This window comes from Elephantulus edwardii, unplaced genomic scaffold (assembly GCF_000299155.1).
Source record: "Elephantulus edwardii isolate Elephantulus edwardi_28Jun2011 unplaced genomic scaffold, EleEdw1.0 scaffold00187, whole genome shotgun sequence".
Taxonomy (NCBI): domain Eukaryota; kingdom Metazoa; phylum Chordata; class Mammalia; order Macroscelidea; family Macroscelididae; genus Elephantulus; species Elephantulus edwardii.
This window is the reverse complement of record NW_006399937.1, coordinates 4,591,782-4,613,313: the sequence shown is the minus strand read 5'-3', so window position 1 is coordinate 4,613,313 and position 21,532 is coordinate 4,591,782.

The following is a 21,532-nucleotide window of genomic DNA, read 5'->3' as shown; positions in this document are numbered from 1 at the left end:
TTTTATACTTGTTCCTTTAATGGAATAGATTTTATTTCCTCCGTGTCGATTTTTGAGTTAGGAATTAAATTCTATTCTTTATTGTGAATAACCAATTGGCTCTACACAATTTATTGAGGAATCCCTTCCTTTTATTTTTTTAGTAATATGCAATGTGCAATGTCATCTTTGTAGATTTTGAAAGTTTCATAGATTCATAGGGATTTTTAGTATAGCATTAACATCTCGTCACGCATAAATCCAGCTAACCTTTGGGATGCATTTCCTACAGTCCCTCCATGTACCCTCCAAGATGGACTCCTTTCTAATCCTTAAAACTGTCCCACAATGTTGTATGCAGTCCACATATTTCTCATATTTATCTTGTGTAAAGTCTTAGATATATATCTTTTGTTCCCTAATGCATTGTAAACTTTTGACAACAGGAAAGATAATTTGCTTCTCTTTGATACCTTTTGATGGAATAAAATGCTTATTCACTAAAACCAAACATACTCCCATTGTGTCAAACTAGATGCTTAACACATCATTGTTAAACTAATCTGTTTTTAAATTCAAAGTATTCCAGAGATTATGCAATCATTCTCTTCATATCTGCCCATTTATGATGTACTAGAGAAACCTGAGCACTGTAGAGCTAAAATACAATGCCTTGTGCCACACATCTCAGCAAATTCCAGAATATAGAATACTTCCTCATTATTGTTCCACAGCAAGTTATTTGATTTCCTGATTGTAGAAACAAACAGTATAGAGATATGAACCAGTGTGAAGGTACTAGGTCAGAAGACATGTGAGGCGTTTATAACATGCTTCAATCTGTTGACTCCACCATCAGTAATGCTTTTCACTTCATATTCAAACACTGGGCATTCCCCAAGCATACTGTGCTAATTCACTTTTTTTTTTAGTTTTGCTTTGTTTTGTTTTGTTCTTGCCATTCATTCAACAGAACAATTTTTATGTACCGTCTTTGATGAATCCTTTCCAACCGTAGAGATTAATTGAATGTTATAGTTCTGTACCGTAAAATTACTTATGTTACAGATCAGTCTCTCTCTCTCTCTCCCTTTTTCTCCCTCCATTCTTTCCCCTTTTCCCTCTCTCTGCCTGCTTCTCTCTCTCACTCTCTTTCTTTCTCTCTCTGCATGTATTTTATAGATTTATTTCACTTCTTGCTTGTTAACTCTTTGAGGGTAAAAGCATTTTTCTAATCACCTCTGTCTTCTCAGCATAGAGCGCAAGGCAACATTTTATATGAATGTGGTCTCTAAATAGTCACGAACAAAAAAGCTAAATAAGGGAACACACACACACACACACACACACACACACACACACAGACACACAGGGAAAGAGAGAGAGAGAGCGAGAGTGGAGAGAGAGCGCCACACCAAAACAAACCCAAAATATGTCAGTGAGTTTATATATATAATCCTCTATTTAGGTGTACATTCCTTTAAGTGAGATCTTTGTGCTGCACCTATCCTGTAAGTTATAACAGGGGAAATAGAACACTTCCACATTCTAGATGTTATCAGAGGAGGCTAAATTAGCTACACAACTTGGTGAAAATGTCAGCAGTCTCAGATTGAGGACATATTGCTGAGAACATTGTCAGATTCTGATGGAATGAGGCTCCAGAAGAAAACTCAATGGCTCTATGCATTTGGAATGATTTTAAAAGGGAGACTTATAGGAAAAGGAAAGGAGATAAAAGAACACCAGCCTCAGACTGCTCATGAACTCTGGAAATGTGTCTGAAGGAAATATCACAAGAATATTACAGCCTTGTTGTGGGCAGTCTGGAGGATCCTGTAGCAGATCATTGATGTGAGCATGAAGGTGGATGATACCTGCTTTGCCTGATGGGATTACTTCTTAGTACTTCCTGACAGGAGGGAGTTGGATAACTGAATTAGTGAACAGAGTATATTTGGAACTCTCTTCTTTAACAAAGAAACAAAAATCTTCCTTTTGTTTCTGATAACTTCCCTGTAGGGATTTCAGTGGCTGTGAGCCTTTGGGTGCAATTGGCCTCTGAATAGCCTTGGACTGCCAGGCATTCCGTTAGCATCATACCATGGGCATTAGAATTTCTGTCACCTACCAAGGGAATCTACCCTACAAATAAAAATGAAAACAAGCCAGTTTCTGTTGAGTCAATCACTGTGTACAGTTTTAATCTTTGCAGAAGTGGGTCGCAGGACATGTGTGTTTGTGTGTGTTTGTATCTTCTCTTTAAGAGTAGGTGAACGCCAATCTCAACCCACTGCTGTTTAGTTGACTCTGACTTATGAACTGATTGCATTTCTAAGGCTATAAATAATAACATGCAGACCACAAAAGCCACTAGTGCTCTGCCTGATAAATAGAGTAGATTAAATGGTTAGTTTAAAACAAAGGAGGAACTCGGGGGAGCTTTATTCACATCTATTCCAAGTAGCTTTATTTTTTAGATGAAAATAGCTTTTCACAAATTACAGAAATACTATGCACAATGTAAAAAGTTGGGAAATATAAGAACATATTGCAGAGAACACAGAGTCCCAGTAGGCAAGACCTTAAAAATAACTACCTCAAGGGAGTTCTCCAGGTAGAAGTCAAATCTATCATGGAATCTCTATTGGGCTACACACCTCTGCCAATCCCATCATATTCTCTACCCTCTTAGAAAGAGGAACAAGCAAATGCTGAAGTGAAACACCAAACACATTAGTCTGAATATCCATATTTTTCATGATCTGTTTCATTCTTTCATTGTTACAGATAATGTGAAAATACTGAACAGCTATTATTTCTTACAGGTTGGAAATCTTTGTGGCACATTATGTATGATGTGTTGTTCTGCTAATATGAAGTTCAGTGGTTTGAATCCAACAGCTGCTTCAAAGGAGAAAAATGAAAAGTCACCTCTTGTAAAGACTGACACCCTGGAAACCTAGTGAAGGGTCTCTGAGAGTGAACTGACTCAGTGGCAGTGGGTTTTTGCTTTATTCTCTTACAGGCTAAAAATCTTTTATCATGTTTCCCCAAAAACACTGGCAGCAAGATCATCAGACAGGTTTTAAAGTTGTTGTTGTTATGTACTGTCAAGTCACTTGCGACTCATGGGAACCCTGTGTACAATAGCCCTGAACCCTGTTTTATCCTGTGCCAACTTTACTGTCTCTGACGCACCTATCCTGGTTACAGTAGTCACTGAATCAGTTCGTTTCATCGAGAGTCTCTCTTTCTTTCTCTGTCCCTCCCCCTTCCAGCGCCGACACTGGCAGAGCCACTCCGAGCGCCCAGCCCCGTCCGGAGGGCGCTGCTGGGCCCAAGATGAATCTTTACAGAAGTGGACTGCCATGTGTTTCTCCTGTGAGCAGATGATTGATTTTAACTGCCAAAGTTTTAGTTAGAAACTGAATGCTTAACAACTATGCCAAGAAGATTCCTTCACCATCACAAGTATTCAATTTATATTCTGGAATATTTGTCTTTACTTTGTATTAAATAGAAATAATTACATGGATTTTCATAGGCAAAATTAATTAAGATTGCAGCAAGAAGTCCTTGCCAATACTCCTTCCTTCTCTCTTCTCATACTAATTTATTAATAAAATTCATCAGAGGTAAATAGAATAGTGTTTGGTTGTTCAATGTAGTCGAGTTGCCTGCAACTCACAGTGACCCTATGTACAGTAACTCTGAAGCCTGCCCTGTCCTGAGCCGGTCTCACTGTCTCTGACACACCTACCTCAGTTACCCTTGTTACTATGTTAATCCATCTCATTTGGTATCTTCCTCTTCTGTGCTGGCCTTCCACTCTTTCAAACATGATGTTCTTCTCCAAGGTCGCGAACTCAAAGTATGTGAGACAAAGCTTCAAAATCTTGCCTCCAAGGATCTAGGGGCCATAAATTTGCTGAACATTTAACTTAATCTGAACATCTAAACTCATTCAAGCCTTCACAACCACTACCAGGCCCGTCATCCTTTCTAGTCAACTAGTCACCTTCAAATTGAAAAAAGCTTCTATAATTCCTGATCTTCAAAACTTCTTTCCCATGTGTGTGAGTGTGTTTGTGTTCTTGTAGTTCATAGTCATTATATGCTAATTCCTTATGTGGTCAACTCTCATGTTATAAATATGTATTCTTTTTGTCATCTGCTTAGAGCTCTGTATTTTGCATTTTGTGTATGTGTCTGTACATGCTCTTTTTAACAGTGATTTTGCCCTTTAAAACTACCCATTAGTATAGTGCTAAAAGGTTGTGTAGTGTTTCTAAACACAGGAAGCCTGGGCTATCTTTTAAAGAGGAAATACTGGCATTAGGTAAATTTCATTCAGATGTGTGTTATATGTGTTTTGGCCATGAATTCAATATTAGTGAATCAGTACATAATAAGTGAGGTGTCTTTAAAGAGAAACATGCATTTAAAAAATTGAAAAGGAGTTATATTATGACTAATTCACAAAAGTGTTGTCATCAGAGTCTCTTATAATCCAGCATATTCCTAGAATGATAGTTTAGTATGTGCTAACCCAGTGTTCTTGGTGATTTTACAGAAGGCAAACAAGGAGAAACAATTGCAAAGTTAGTGGTGGCGTTCCATTTTATAGCTCACTCTTTTACAGAGTGCAGGTGGCGTGGTCTATAGGAAGTTGTGCTGCTCGCCCAAAGGTGCCACCTCTCCGGTGGTTCAAATTCATAATAGCATCCATGGAGAAAGATGGGCAAGCTTCTCCCATATGATTTACATCCTCAGAAAAATTGCTGGAGGGTCAACTTTGAGTTGATTGCTACTCAATAGCAACGAAAGAGTCATTTTTGTTTTGTATTGTATTGACTGTTTTGTATTGTATTGACTGTTTTGTTTTGTATTGACTGTGTGCTTGTGATTCTTGATTAAGGATCTTGAGAACAGGATTGTTTTTCTAATCTGTGTACTGTTGTTTGTATTGTGTTGTATTGTATTGTATTTGTATTGTTGTTTTTATTGTATTTTTTTTTTTTAGTATATGCGCTGCCGAAGCGAGCACTGTTGTTTGTATTGTATTGTATTGTATTTGTATTGTTGTTTGTATTGTATTGACTGTTTTGTTTTGTATTGACTGTGTGCTTATGATTCTTGATTAAGGATCTTGAGAACAGGATTGTTTTTCTAATCTGTGTACTGTTGTTTGTAGGAGTTTTAAAATTCTGGCAATAAAGAAGTAGGAAAATGGAGTAGATGAATGGATGTAGTTTATAACAACAAAAATTACTTGAATATCCACTGTACTCTGACCTGATGATTATAAATTAATTTATCCTATGTTTTGTGCATTATCCTAAATACATATATATTCTAAAATAATTAGGTGAAATTGGAATTATCGGTTTTATGAGTAGAAAGTATAAAATTCAAATATGCTTTCACAAGTCCATATTTCTGATAATTTGAAAAGTAGAGATTTGAACACAGACTAATCTAATTCCAGTGTGTGTGTTCTTTCCTAGTTTTACATAAAAAGGTTAGACATGAATATCCAGGATTTTGCTGATATTTGTTGTTATGTATGGAACCACATCACAAATGAACCTTCAGAGAACTTTCAGAGGTAGTAAATCGCACAAGAAAAGACTGTCCATCTCACTCCCACAGAACACCTGGGAGATTCAGTATTGTGCCTTTGCATTGGAAGCACAGTTTCTTACCAGAAAGCCATTATAGCTATCCTTATTTTAGACATAATACTTTATTTAGAGTCAGCTGTACATTGTCTCCAAAGTATCTTGGTCTGTAAGCAAATGTGTATTCCTCTAGTAATTCTTCCACAACTTTTTCAGTGCCTTGACTTGCTTCTTCCTTTTCTGGGATTCCAATGATGCGCATGTTATTTTTCTTGATGGTGTCCCACATTATTCTTAGGTTTTCGTCTTTTTCCTTCTTTTTTGAGTCTGATTTTTGCTGTAGCAGATCAGTGGTGACAATTTTGTCTTCAATTTCACTGATTCTGTGTTCCATCTCATCAACTCTGCTCATATGTCCCTCCATCATGTTGACAGCCTCTGAAACATTGGACCTTATATTTTGAATGGTGGATTCTTGTTTTTCCAGTGCCGCTAATGCCTCATTTGTTTTCTCTGCAATGTTTTACATTTTTTTTAACTCCTCCTGGTCTTTGCTTGTAGCATCCTGTAATTCATCAAGTTTGTCTTTCATCCACTGGATATATTCAGTCGCTCCTCTTTTAAATTCTGTGTCAGAAAGTTCCATGAGACTTTCTGGCTTCAGGGTATCGACTGCTATTGTGTCACCCTTTGTGAGTGACATCTTGCTTTGCTCTTGTGTATTGTGTGGGATAGTTTGCTTTCTTCGAGACACTGTTATGTGTTCTTGATCTGAAGACAACACTTTTGGTATCAGATGGGCAGCTACCGAACTTGTGCATTTCTCTGACTTTCTGACTTCAGAAAAAAATGTCAGTTCAGCGCCTGCTAGGGCAATCTCTTGTTGCTAAAACAGGTCAAGGTGCTCCCGTTTAAAGGCAAGTTGATTGCCCTGATGTGTAGGCACTGGTGTGGAGCCAAATGAGGTGAGGCAGGCAAAGGGTTGGGTGATCGCAAGGGCAGGTCAATCACTTGGATGACCTTGCTCAAACCTCTGCTGTCTCAGTGTGCTCACCACTGGGGTCCTTGCTCAAATTCCTGCTGTCCGTTTCCTACCCAGAGGTTTTCCCAGTGTTACCTGCCTGGTGGCACTTACGCAGGTGCCCTCACACAACAGCCCCTGCTCCAGTAGGGTCCTGGATCCAAAAGGATCCAAAAAGTCAAGGTCAAATTCCCACCAAACCCCTAGCCTCTGGCTGGTCTGCAGAGTTCACAGAAGCCAGCTGGCTGGCTTGTTTTGGGCGGTTGGTGTAGCCCAAGAGAGCTCAGCCAAATTCCCCACCTCTGGGCATGTCCTTAGGTGCTCTCCCGGGTAATCAGCAATGCCCCAGTAAACACAGCCAAGATCCTACTGGCCTTTCTTCTGCCAGGTTAGTTCCACAACAGCTCGGCTGATAGCTCCGGGTGATGGCTGGATCCGCGGTGGTTCCCTGAGGTCGCAGGGCTGTGCTGGGGGCTGTGGTGCTTATGGAGCTCCAAGGGGGGCGGGGGAAGGGGAGGAAAGCAAGGGAGTAGGGGGGTAAGGAGCACACGGTTGGACACTATCACCAAGAGGTGGGGGCGGGGCTTGGGCACTGCTGGGGGTTTATGCAGCAGCACCCTGTGTGTTGGGGGTCACACAGGTGCAGGCTGCAGGGGCGTCACACAGTGGTGGGTAGTCTTTGCTCCTCTGGGGTCTCACGGTCTTCACTCCTCTGGAGTTCTGCGGTGGGTGGCTGACTGTTGCTCTTCCCGGGTCTCTTCCCGGCCCATCTGGCAGCGGAGCCCTTCCATCTAGTAAATGTATATTGAAACCTTTCATTTTTGGTTCTCCATTTTTGTCAATCAAGGTTGTAACTTTTTCTGACATTCAAATGCCCTTGACTACATGCTTTGCTTTCTGCTTTGCTAGTCTATACAGGGAGTTTGGATGTGCCTGACCGATTCTCCAAGACAATGTTTACTAGCAAGCAATCTACACTGGTCTTATAATAGATGGTGACTGGACTCACCTTTCCTAGCCCTTGCTATTTGTGGTTCAAACTAGTAATTCCTTAACATTCAGAGAACTAAGTTGAAAATTATGGTACTAAGCCCTCTTCTATGAAGGAAGTATTATGTATGACATGACCTTGCTTTGGGCAAAGCTTGTGCATGTGTTGATGTAAGAACTAATAATAGTTGGTGGTATGAATTATAGGCCAAAGGATCACCTCAGGTAAAATTAGTAACCTACATTTCCGAGCGAGCGCTTGTCATCTGTGTCTGACACTGACCACATTGGTGATATTAATAGGGAAATTCACATGCATTTCACACACCCATGTGTTTTCTAACTGATTGCAATCTATGTTTATTTAATCTTCAGAGGAAAGTAACCAATTGGGAAGGAAAATAAAATTAAAAGATATTAATATTTTCTGAGTTGTATACATTTAAGGGAAGGATCTAAGGTATTTTAAAAAGGCAATTTCCTTGAGTATGTTTGTATATGTATATTATTTCTGAAAGAAGTAGTGAATAGTATTAGTAAAATGCATAATCTTTGAAATCAGACTATATAAGTTCAAATATTATTGTTAGTTCTTGTTAGCAGTGTGGCTTTAGGAAAATTACTCAAACTCTCTTGAATTATTATTCTTGAATCTCCTCATCTGGAAAATGGGAAGAAATAGTAATACTTTTTCAAGATACTGTGAGAATTAAGTGAATATGTGTGAATTAAAATATTGAAGACAATTCTAATATAAAATATTTTATGTATTTATTTATTGCCACAACTGCCAGATACTGCTATATTTGAATCACTGCATGAAAAACTGGAATCTAAAAAGAATAGATTTTTTAACTGCCAACAAGGATCTTACAGTCTAGAGAGGGAACTGAAAGAATAAAATTTACAGTGCATTGTAGGGAATCACAGGATGTCATGGCATCGCAGCCAAGAAACTCCCAATCTTGGAATGGAAATTTATACAGAAAAGTAGTAGCTGAGCTGTGTGGTGAATTTTGAGTAGGAATTATGCAGAAATGTGTTAGAAGAGGGAGAACGTTCAAGTCAGTCCAAATGAAAGAAAGGCTCCTTACTCTGAGAAAAACGTTTTCTTCCCTTGCTGACTAAGGAACTCTGGTAGCATAGTGCTGAAAACCAGAAAACGTCAGCAGTGCAGATCCCCCAGCTGCTTTGAGGGAAAAAGATGAGCATTCTCCTCCCATAAAGATTTACAGCCTCAGAAACATGATGATGAGTCACTAAAAGTCAGAACTTACTGCTTGGCTGTGAGTTTTGGTTATTTCTGGCTGACTAGGCTTGGGATGTGGAGTTCATAAAGGCAGAACCTTATATGCCATGAAGAAAATAAAAATACAAATTCTGAGGTATTAAATCCTAATCTCGAACTTTTTCCATTAAGTAACTCTTAAGGGAGCTCTGGTCACTAAGTGGTAAGGAGTTGTGCTGCCAGCCCAAAGGCATGTGGTTCAAATACACCTGGAGCTCTGCAGGAGAAAGATGGGCTGTCTCTTCCATGCGATTTACTGTCACTGAAAATCTGCTGCTGGGTCAGCTCCGAGTTAGTTCTGAGTCATAACAACAACGACAATAATAGTGAAGTGAGAAGAGACAAGGAAGAGGCCGTGCTTTGATGAGAAGACTGTGAGAGAGACTGACGAGAGAGAATCTATATCTGAAGGAAGAGGTCTCAGAGAAGGGAGGCTGGTAGCTGATGTTGACTGGCTGCTAGAAAGGGTGTCTGTAGGGGTGGCTTACTAATTCTTCCGACCTTGTGATACTGTCTGGGGTGGAATTTGATGCCAGTTGAACCATCATCATTATGGTACTGTCTTTAAAATAGTTGCCTCGATTGAAAATAGACAGTTCATATACAGGAGCTGAGGCTGATGGCTCACAGTGTTTTTCAGTCATGGGCTCCAGAGTGATATATATATTACTTTCGGTGCTGTGACGACTCCCTGTCACATTGGTAGTTCATTTTTACCTCTTCCAAGTGAACACTTTAGGCAGACTGATTTACTTTTTTCCCCCTCCTCTCTGAAATAGAAGAGTGCTCTTTAGCACTTTTACCCTTTGAAAATATAAAATCACTCAAGGGCTTTCATATTTTCAAAGGGCAGAAGCAACTTTAGCGAGCAAGAAAGAGTGCAAAAAGCTGACTGATCTTTTTTTTTTTAAGTGCTATAATGAAAACATGTATAAGACATATCCTCCGGGCCTTTGTGTGTGGATGCTGGTAAAAAGGTGGAGAAGGTAGGGAGGGTGAAAGGGCAGAGAGGGGTGCATATTCAGGAAGTAAAATAGGGCCTTCTTTGCCAGGACTTTAAAATATCTATATATCTGTTTTTTCCCCCTTTTTAACTTACTACCAAAGAAATAATCCTTATCATTTCCAACCCTAGCTCATACAAAGAAGGTATGCCTCTCAATATTTTAATTGAAAAAATAGATACTTCCTCCTCTGGCATGGATTCACCACCTCTAACCCTTGAGAACAAAATCATAACCATCAGGAACTTGACAGTGTTATTCCTGAGTGAATTTTGCCTTCAGAGTGACAGGTATAGTTATGTCTCCTCAAAAATGCAGAGAGAACGGCTCACCTGTCAGGTGAGAAACAAATAACTGAGTTCACAGCCAAGCCCATTATCTTAGCCGGGCACTGTACCTGCCATACAGCAGACACTGCTGGAGCAGTCTGTCATTCCAAAGGGCCATATTTTATCCAATGAGGTGCTTACTATGAGCAGCTATAGAAATGATCTACTAACTCCAGCCTCCTTGACAATACTAGATGATGGTATTTTATGCTCAATGGGCTGCTCTCTTCCTCCCCAAAGTACATACAACAAAGTATTATCCGTAGGAAAGGTTTTATTTATTTATGTTTACTATTAGATATAAACTTGAACCATGGTACGTGGGGTTTGTGGCAGCTGTGATATCTAAATGCAATTGACCCGAAACAGTCTCTTCTTGTGGGTATTCCAGTGGTTACAAGATTAATCAGAAAGCTGAAGGATTGACCTGAAATCTTATTCCAATAAGACACCCAGGACACTACTGACTATTTCCACGATGAGGTGGGAGGCAGTTTGCTAGTGTCTAAAGCTGCTAAAGAACACATTGTGCCATTTCAGCGACTCCAAGGTGTCATAATGACTCTTTTTAAGGCTTCCTGTTCTACTCTGGTCTAGAAACAGGAAGTATTTTCTAAGCAGCTGAGTTACACTTTTCCTTGAGTTTACTGTAGAGAAGCAATTAATTGTGAAGCCATGTAAGAGTTTATGATGCTGCTTCAGATGGACTTGCCCATCAAAGGGCCACTTAAAATTCATGCACAGTAGCAACTGTGAAGGAATACCTAAGACTCATAAATAAGGCAAACCTATCTTAATTTATTGCCAGTACCTTCTATACCCATTGAGCTATTCAGAACCTTGCACAATTGATGTTTCTTTCCTCCAGTTATTTCAGTAAAAAATGAACTCTATTTTATGCCACACAAGCATACTAATAAACCAGTGTTTTGCTGCTTATAAAGGAAAACTGTCACCTGTTAAAATATGTAACTGTCATAGAAAGATAAAAAAGGATCATTTAATAATGATGAACAATGTGCATGTGGCATAAATAGAATCCAAAAGGTAAACAGCAGTTTATTATGCTAGAGCCAGCCGGAGCTATTCCTCAGCGGAGGGACTTTAGTGTTCTCATCTTTGTGTTCGGCCTTTTAAGGGAAACACAGTTTGGCTTGAAAATAATTCATTTGTTTTCTCTCTGTGTATGTGTGTGTGTGTGTTTAATGGAAGCTTGTTACTGGTTCAGAATATGGACTTGCTGCTATTGTTACAAACGGAAAAGCAGTTCTTAGACATATTTTCTGAACTCTGATGAGGACATTCTTAAGTGTTTTGTGTTACTGTTTTCTGTGCTTTATAATAGAGGATGTTTGGAAGTTTCATTGTTTTGGTAGGTTTGAAAAGGAGGTTATTTTAATTAGGCCCTTCAGCAGCATTTTCATTGTTTGAAGCCATATATATTACTCTCATAAGAATAAGTCTGGGCCTTGAAATAAAGCCAGTGTTGGGGAAGAACAATAAAAAGAGTTTATTGTAGTTGTCTCGGTTTCTTGATCTCTTCTTTATTGACCTGTACAACTAATACCTGCAAGGTACAGCATTGAAAACTTCTCAGGTGTCCTTCGTGATGTACAGGATGATTTGAGACAGTGGGGCAATGGTCAGTTTACATACCTGTACCGGAAATGTTAACAAGTATAGTGAAGTTCTTTGCTTTTGGTATAAACAATTAGGATGTTTCGATGAAAAGATTTTATTTACAAAATATGTATGTAATTCAGTTGTGATACATTAAACTCCAGGGAATTAAAAACCAGAGCTGCTTCTCACTTCTCTTGTAATGTCACCACCCTCCCTTCCCCCTTACCACCCCATTTACAGTTAGCATGTATTTACATTGACTAATGTCTTGGAAACTACAATTATGTTCTGCAGAGTAAATATTGAATGATTTAAACACTGTGTAAATATTTGCCCAAAAGACAGGGCTGGTTTCTTAAATATTTTGCATTTTACATTAGGTTTAATTTTAAATGATTGAAAGACCTGGAAAAGAATTGTGTCCAAGCACACTTAAACTGAAAGCATTGGATTCAGTTGGAATCAATTTCATCCAAACCACATGTACTTAAAATAGTATTGAAAGAAATAAGAAGGGTTTCCTTAGAAGGGCCAGATGAGATAGCCTGGGATTGGGGATTGTTGTGGTGTTATTGTTATGTGCCATCAAGTCATTTGTGACTCATAGTGACCCTATGTACAGCAAATCTGAATCCTGCTACATCCTGAGCCAACCTGATTATTTCTGACACACCTACTGTCATTACCCCAGTAACTGAGTCAATCCATATCATCGAGGGTCTTCCTCTCTTGTACTATCCCTCCACCTTCCCAGGCATGATATCCCTCTCCAAGGACTGGTTCCTCCTTGCAACATACCCTAAGTATGTCAGACAAAGCTTCTGGAGCAGCCTGGTTTCATTCTCTCCAGGACCAAACTGTTTAATCTCCTATCAGCTCAATATTATTCTTCAGTACCACAGCTCAAACGTATCAATTCTTTATAATCCAGCTTTCTTTTATATAACAAGTAATTGTGAAGAGCATAGCCTGGATCAAGCACACCTTAGTCTCCAGACTGACATCGTTGCACTTCAGGACTCTGGAAGCTCCCTGTCAGTTGACTTGCCCAGTGCAATTTGTCTTTTGATTTCCTGGCTGCTGGTACCAAGAGTTTGATTGTGGAGCCAAGCAAACTGAAACTGTTAACAGTCTTAATCTCTTCACCATCTATCATGATGCTACCAATTGGCCCAGTAGTGAGAATCTTTGTTTTCTTAATGTCAAATTTCAATCCATATTGAAGGCTCCAGTCCATGACTTTCTGCAGCAAGCACCTCAGGTCTTCCTCAGTTTCAGCAAGCAAGGTTGTGTGATCTGCATAATGAAGGTTGTTGCTGAGTCTTCCTCCAATTCTGAAGCCACATTCCTTCTCATAGAGCCCAGCTCTGAGTTCCACTATTCCCTGCAGTGTTCTCTTTTTTTCACAAAGATTTTTTTAGCTTGAAAGTTCATTTCACAGTAACAATCTTGAAATGAATTGTGCTATTTGCCAAAAGTGCATTCTAGACATAGAAAACAATAACTTCATAAATTCTGGGTGGAATCCTGTAATATTATGTACTAGAGCAGGATTTAGTTTTTTCCCATTCTACATATTACTATCCATTTTCAGTTCCAAATATCTCTTCGAAAAACTCTCATCTTGTTTTCTTTCTTCTAATATGTTCAACAGTTGCCTGTTGCCTTAAAGATAAAATACTAACTTCATAGAAATGTAATTTGACTTCAATCTACTATTTGAAGTTCATCCTTCACCACTGTGAACTTTATGAAACTATGGAGCATATCATATCTATGTTTAACTACAAAACATGGAATTAGGCAGGCATGAATACCTGTGTAAATGTATCATGCATGTGTTTTTCTCTCAGACATATACTACTACTTCTCTATAAGCTTACTTCTTCCTAACCTTATTTCAAAAAATAGTACCATTGGCAAATTCTTCTAATAACTCCATGAAATCTAATGAATCATTATACTCTAAATTCTGTACTTAAAGTATGACTTATATTTATTGTAAATCTCACAGTTTTCTAGTTGATTTTAACTCAGAGAGACCCCGTGCTGCCAGTGTTAGGTGCCTGTGAGTTGTGTATGGCTTGTAGCAGCCCTATGAACAACATACCTGACTGAATCCTGTCCTGTTCTGTGCCATCCTCATCATCTCTGATATACTTGAGCCCCTTGTTACAGTCACTGTGTCAGTCTACCACATTTGGAGTCTTTTTCTCTTAGCCAACCCTCCACCTTTCCAAGCATGACATCCCTTTTCAAGGAATGGCCACTCTTATAACGTGCTCAAAAGAAGTGAGCCAAAACCTCACCATCCTAGCCTCCAAGGAACACTCTGGCTGCACTTTTTCTGCAACATATTTGTTCTCTAGGTAGTTCATGAGACAGTCATTGCTCTTCTCCATCACTACAACTCAAAGGCATCAATTCTTCTGCTGTTATCCTTAATCTTTTTCCAGCTTTTGGATGCATAGCAAGTGATTGGAAAGACTGTGGACCGAATCAGATGCACCTTAGTCTTCAAACTGACATCCTTACTCTTCATTATTTTGGCAACGTTCCTGACAGCATACTTTCCTTACACAATGCATCTTTTGATTTTTTAACATCTAGTACCAAGGGTGTTGATTGTGAATAAAGTAAGATGATATCAATGACAATTTCACTCCTTTCTCCATCTATGATGATTTTGCTTACTGGTCAAGGAGATTTGTTGAGTCCATTTACACAAATCATTTGTATGGCATGCAGATTTCCTAGATATAGAGAAAGGATACAATTCTTATGCACACTTTTTTAAAAGAAAAAACAAAACAAAACATGCAGTGTTCCTTTGTTTTGTTAGGACAAGTTTATTGGTCTTACTATAGATTTTGTTTGAGTACAATTAAGTGTTCTGGGATTCCCATTGTTCCAATATTAGCTATAGTTTGCTTCGATCCACACAGTCAAAGGCTGTCACATAGTCAATAAAACACAAGTATACATCCTTTTGGTATTCTCTTCACTCCACTAGGATCCGTTTGTCATTGGCAATGAAATCTCTACTGTCACGGACACTTCAAAACCTAGGTTGAACCTCTGGCACTTCGCTGTTAGTATTCTGAGTCAGCTGTTTTTAGGTGATCATCAGCAATATTTTGCTTGTTTGTGATCTTAATGATATTATTTTATAATTTCCAGGTTGTGTTAGATCACATTCCTTTGGAATTTGAACAAATATGGACCTCTTCTAGTCAGTCAGTTGTCCTACAAATTTCCTAGAATAGACTGGTGAGCACACTCAGAGTTGCATCTGTTAGTTGACATATGTCAATAGATAGGTATCCCATCTATTCCTGTAAAGACCTTGTAGAATATTTTTCCCATAGCTGTACAATCTTTACAGATGTCAATTGCTTCATATTTCTACTGGTGACAAGCGGGGGTGTTCAAACCTCTGAGCATTTGGTTAGCATTTTGAACAGAACTTGAAATAATGTTTTATTCATCTGTGGTGTCATACCTAAAGTATTTAGTTTCTATACTTGTTTTATTTTTAATGAATAATACTTTTCATTCATGTGAGAGTAAAGTTCCATATGTCTAGATATTTCTTCTAAACATTAAGCTTTAGGTTTCAGAAGAACATTTGACTAAGAAACATTTATTACAGTGTAGTAGAAATAAGAATAAAAATGAAATAAATGACCTACCACAAATATGAATTAGGATACTGATTTTGTTTTCTGTTCTTGTTGTTCTTTAGATCCTCAATGCTCCTCCTGATTTGACCACTGACTCACACTGTGGCCGTAGGTGAATTGCCTTTAGACAGAAATGTTCTCATCTGATGAATAAGAGTAAATAATATTATCAACTCCTATTGTATTGGATGTAAAGTCCAGTGATATAAAATTATAATGAATTTATAAAAAAATGTTCACAATTTTCTGCTGCAATTCTTATATTCAATAAAGTATTTTTATAAAGAAAGCCAGTTTTAAATTTTTTTAAGACTAAGCTTATGTGAGTCATCTTTTATTTGGCAAAAACATAATAAAACAAGGCCATGTTGTGTGATATATTAGCATTTAGAAGATAAAAGTATGAACTCATTATGTTTAACTTCAAAATATAGCAATCAAATTTGTAGTACGAGTTGTAGTTATCAATTTATTAATCAATAAGCTTAAATACTACAGGTGTTTAAAAGGCAACTAAAGGTTGAATATTCTGTAGAGTTCCAGGAGAAAAACAAGATTCGTACTAGTGAGGGTGAGACCAGCCTGCTCCTTGGAATCAAGAATTCTGAAGCTTTGTCTGACATACTTTGGGTGTATTGAAAGAAGGGACCAGTCCTTGGAGAGGGACATCATACATAGAAGGGTGAAATGATAGTGCAAGAGAGGAAGACCCTAGATGAGATGGATTGATTCAGTGACTGGTTTAATTGGGTAGGTGTGTCAGACAATGAAATTAGCTCAGGACAGAGCCTGGTGCAGGGCTGTTATACATAGGGTTACTTTGAGTGGCAGGAAACTCGATGGTACGTAACAACAACAACAATTATTGTTAGGTGTTGTTGAGTCAAGTACAACTTCTAGCAACCCACTCTATGAACAGCACACCCGAACCTTTTTCTATCCTGTACTGTCCTCATCATCTCTGACACATTTGAGTCCATTGCTGCAATCACTGTGTCATTCCATCTCACTGTCTTCTTCTCTTTTGCTGACCCTCTATCTTTCCAAGCCTGATGTCCCTTCCCAAGGGACAACAGCATGCTGAGATGGGTTGACACAGTGACTGTGGTAATCGTGCCAAGTGTGTTGGAGACAATAAAATTGGCTATAGGTAGGGCAGAATTCAGAGCTATTGTGCACAAGGTCATTATCCTTCGCAGGCGACTTAATGGTACATAACAACAAAACATGCTCCAAGTATGTAAGATGAAGTGTTACCATCTTTGCCACCAAAAAACCCCTAGGCTTTCTCTAAGACATATCTGTTTATTCTTTTGGCAGTCTATGGGATATCAGTACTCTTTTCTAACACCACAACTTAAGACATCAATCCTTCTTCATTTATTCTTATTCCTTGTTCAGCTCTTCTCAGGTGCATAGCAAGTGATTGTAAAGACCAATGCTTCAATTAGGTACACCTTAGTCTTCAGACTGGCATCATTGTTTCTCAGTAGTTTGGAGAGGTCCTGGCCACCAGCCTTTCCAAGTACAATGCATCTCCTGATTTCCTGAGTAATGGTACCATGGGTGTTGATTCTTGATCTAGGATGAAATCATTGACAGTTTCAGTCTTTTATCCATCTGTCATGTCAGTTGACCAGTGGTGAGAGTTTTTGTCATCTTGTTGTTGAGATATAATCCATATTGAACGTTGGAGTATTTGATCTTCTGCAGCAAACATTTCAAGAACTCTTTACTTTTAGCAGGCAACGTTGTGTCATCTGCAAAATGCAGGTTATTGATGATTCTTCCTCTGATCCTGATGCCACATTCTTGATATAATACAGATTCTTGAATGATTTCCTCAGTGTACAGCTTAAATAGATATGGAGAAAGAACACAACCCTGATTCACATGTTTCCTGATTTTAAATCACGCAGTTTTCAGATACTGGTTTCTGACAACAGCTTCTTTGTCTAGCTATAGATCATGTTTGAACGTAATTAAGTGTTCCTGGGATTCTCATTCTTCTCTATATTAACTATAGTTTGTTATGATCTGCACATAGAAATGCATTTGCATAATCAATGAAACACCAGTAGATATTTTCTCTGACATTTTCTTTCGTTCAAATCCATCTGACATCACCAATGATATCCCTGTTGCCTCAGCCTCTTCTAAACCCAGTGTAAATTTCTTGCAGTTCTCTATGAATGCTGTAACCAGCTAACCATTTTTGGATGCTCTTTAGCGATATTTTGCTTACATGTGATTTTCATGACATTGTGTGATACTTTCAACATTCTGTTGGATCACTTTTCTTGGGAATGGGAGCATATATGTATCTATTCCAGTCAGTCAGCCAAGCGATTGTCGATCACATTTGCTGGTGTAGATTGGTGAGCAAGTCCAGGGCTTCCCTTAGAAGAAACATGTTAATTTGTTTTCAATCAATTTGGGGGCCTTATTTTTTTAATGGTTTACTTTTATTTTTTTCCATTATTGCACCTTTTCTTCCCTTCTCCCCTCCCCACTACCCCAACCCTCTCTGCGGGGCTGGGGGGGGGGCTTATTTTTTACTTAATGCCTTCTGTGCAGGTTGACCTTCTTCCAACATTACCGTTGGCTCTTGTTCATGTACTTTCTGCAATTTTTCAGTATCAACCTGTTATTTTTGATACAGTGACTATGTGTATTCCTCCCATCTTCTTTTGATGCTTCCTGAATTTTGATGCTTTCAGGATTTTGCCTATAGTATCTCTCAGTATTGCATATTGTGGCTTGAATTTGCTTTTCAGTTCTTCCAATTTTAGAACTGCCAAGCAAGTTCTTCCCTTTTTATTCTCTGATTCCAGCTGTTCCACATTTCGTAAGGATACTTTGTCTTCTCCAGCTGCCTACCTTTTGAAATCTTCTACTCATCTCTTTTATTTTTTATTTTACTCCTTCGTTTTAGCTTCTTGATGCTCTGGCGCAGCTGCTCTCTTCTTCCTCCTCTGCCTTTATAATAAACTTTTGCACTCTTCATGGATGTCATCCTCAATTCTTTGATGTCATTCCTCAACTCATCTCCTTTTCAGTCATTAGAGTTCAATGCCTCAAACCTATCCTTGAGGTGATTTTTAAATCAAGTTGAATAGACTCAAGGTTTTATTTTGGTTCTTATAAACCTGTTTTAATTTTCCCCAGCTTCAGTTTGAATGTGTTCATGATTTTGACTGCTTATATAGAGCTTCTCCAACAATTCTTCATCAGATGTAGTCATTGTGATTCTAGTGTAGTTTATCAAGTGAGGTCCATTTGTAAAGCTGCATTTTTTAAAAGGTATTTTCTATGACTAAATCATGGAATGCACACAATTCAGTCATTCTATATCCAGCCACATTTCTGTCACCAAGATCCTACTTTCTGATTACCATTCCTTCCTTGTTGTTTCCAGTTTTTGCATTTAATTCGCCATTAATTATTAGAAATTATCAATTTCCTCCTCTTTGGCAACATAATTGTTATTGTTGTTATGGACTTCTAACAATGGAGTTGACCCTCCAGTGGGTTTTCATGGAGCGCTTAATCACACAGATGGAGATTGCCTCTCACTCTCCTGAGGAGCAGCTGGCCGATTCAAACTATGTGCTTTTGGCTGGCACTATAACTGCTTATCACTAAACCACCAGAGCTTCCCCAACTCCTTCAATGTGTCTTTAAAGTGAGGTAAGATGATCCCATATGGTACAGAGACATAATTTGTTTCTTTTTGAAATATTTAAGTATATAAAAAGACAAAGTTTATTTGTTGTTGACTTATAGTTGACCTTCCAGTGGGTTTTCATATAAAACTTAATCACAGGTACCATAAAGTCAAGTTCATTTGATAGCAAAACCAAGAATAAGAAGAGGATACCTTGCCATCTCCTTTGACATCACCACATATCTTGGCCAAACTCAAGTCCATTATTGCAGTCACTGTGTCAGTCTCACTCCTTGAGGGTCTTTCTCTGTTTTACTGACCCTTTCTCTACCTTTCTAGCATGATGTATTTTCCCGAGGTCTGGGCACTCCTGATAGACATACACAATGTATGTGAGACAAAGTGAATGTTTTGTTGTTTTTAATAGTAGTTATTCATCTGCTCATACCAAGCCTTAATAATTATTTAATTTTTAATCTAAATGATAATAAAGAATATTACATTTTTCTAAAATGTAAAATACAAATAAATGCATGTGCCCACTCAAAACATAGTTGGGACCTTTATGTGGTACATAAACTAGTCTGACAGAAAAGTGAAAATGATACAACCCAGAGGAGTTTCAGCAGACGGTTTTAGTCATTGCTGTTCATTGTCTTTCTCAATTATTCAACCGTTTTCAACCAGAGCTGAAGACAATGCATTTAGCAGTGTACTAATAAAACCTTAATTTATGAAAACAACCCAACATACCAAAAGAAAAACACAAAACCCGCAAACCAACAGTAGGTAAGAGCAGGGCTTATTATTTACCTTTCATTTTCTCATCGCTCTATTAGGTGCTATACACAGAAATGCTTGATCATAGTATGAGATTGATATCAGACAGCCTTAGGAATGTAAGAGGAACGAGTATTAATACAGGTGAAGTAGGATTAGCTCTGAGTTAAAAATTGTTAAAGCAGAGTGATGGGTACAGGGAGGTTAATTATATATTCCTGACTATATGGTTCTGAAATGCTCCTAGATTAAAAAACAAACAAACAAACCACTCCAGAACATTAAAAGAGATAATAATATTTTTCTGCTTAAAAATCAGAATTTAGTCCAGTCTTAAAAATGTCACTTTGATAATAATGTTCGGAAGTCTATTTGGAATTTTTTTTACCAAAAGATGACAAATAACATACTGTTAGAGAAAAAGTTTGTTTCTCCTTTCTTGGTGAAAATGGTCAAACTAATAAGCAGCAAAAATTACGATATCTAATTAAAATGCATTTTTTGTTGGCAAATACTGTTGGAAAACATGTAGTAAATACCAGTGAAAATTTGAAAGAATAAGTATAAGAACAAATTATACAACAGAGGGAGTTTGCCAAATGAATAGATAAAAAAAGTACAGAAGTTTCAATATCTCAAAGCTTATGCTGCTTGCTAATTTATTTTATGATAATGAAATAAGTAAAGGCCTGTTCCAGTTACTGTTTTGCATAGTAAACCAATTCAAGCCTAGTAACATAAAAAATACCTATCATTTTATTATGCTATTGGATTCTATGTATCCAGAATAAGATGGGCTGTGCTAAGGTTTTTTTTTTTTATTATTAAATTTTATTAGTTTTAATGAACATTTACAGAGATTTGGGGTTTTCATTGATTCATTGTTGCGCTGTTTTCTCCACCCTCCTCCCCAGTTCGTTTTTCTTTCCCCCCAATGTCTGTTTTAATTGTCCAATTGCCACAGTGCTTGTCAAAGCCAGTTCTGATTAATCTCCTTTGTCAGAGTGTGCCTTGCCATTCCCTATCACTCCTCCCTGAGAGAGACTTCACCCTGATTCATGAGGAAAAGGGGATGGCGTATTCTCTTAGCTACTTCCTGCTGAAAAGGGACACTGTGGGTTTCAGGGTGTATGGAGATTGATTTTGGAATTTAGATGCACTGTTATCAATTGTGCTTAGCCGTACATGTTCATATCCTTGAAGATGTATCATGGAAATGTTGCAGCCTAGAAGATACAAATTTAACTAACAAGTTAAAAGTGCATGAGTCAAAAATTGAAAAGCAATAATATTCTGAGTAGAGGTTCTAATAGTGGCACAAATCAAGTTACAGAGGTAAGGTGGTTCCATTGCCATCCTTACTCTAACTTAATTCTTTTTTTTAATTTAAATTTGTTATTAATTTCAGTGAAAATTTACAGAGGCTTTGGATTTCCATCCATTGATTGTTGTAGATTTGTCCCCTCCCAAGGCTCCCCCCCACCAGACATTACCCTCTTGGAAAAGTAAAAGAAAAAATTCTTTCATTAGGTTTGACATTTGCT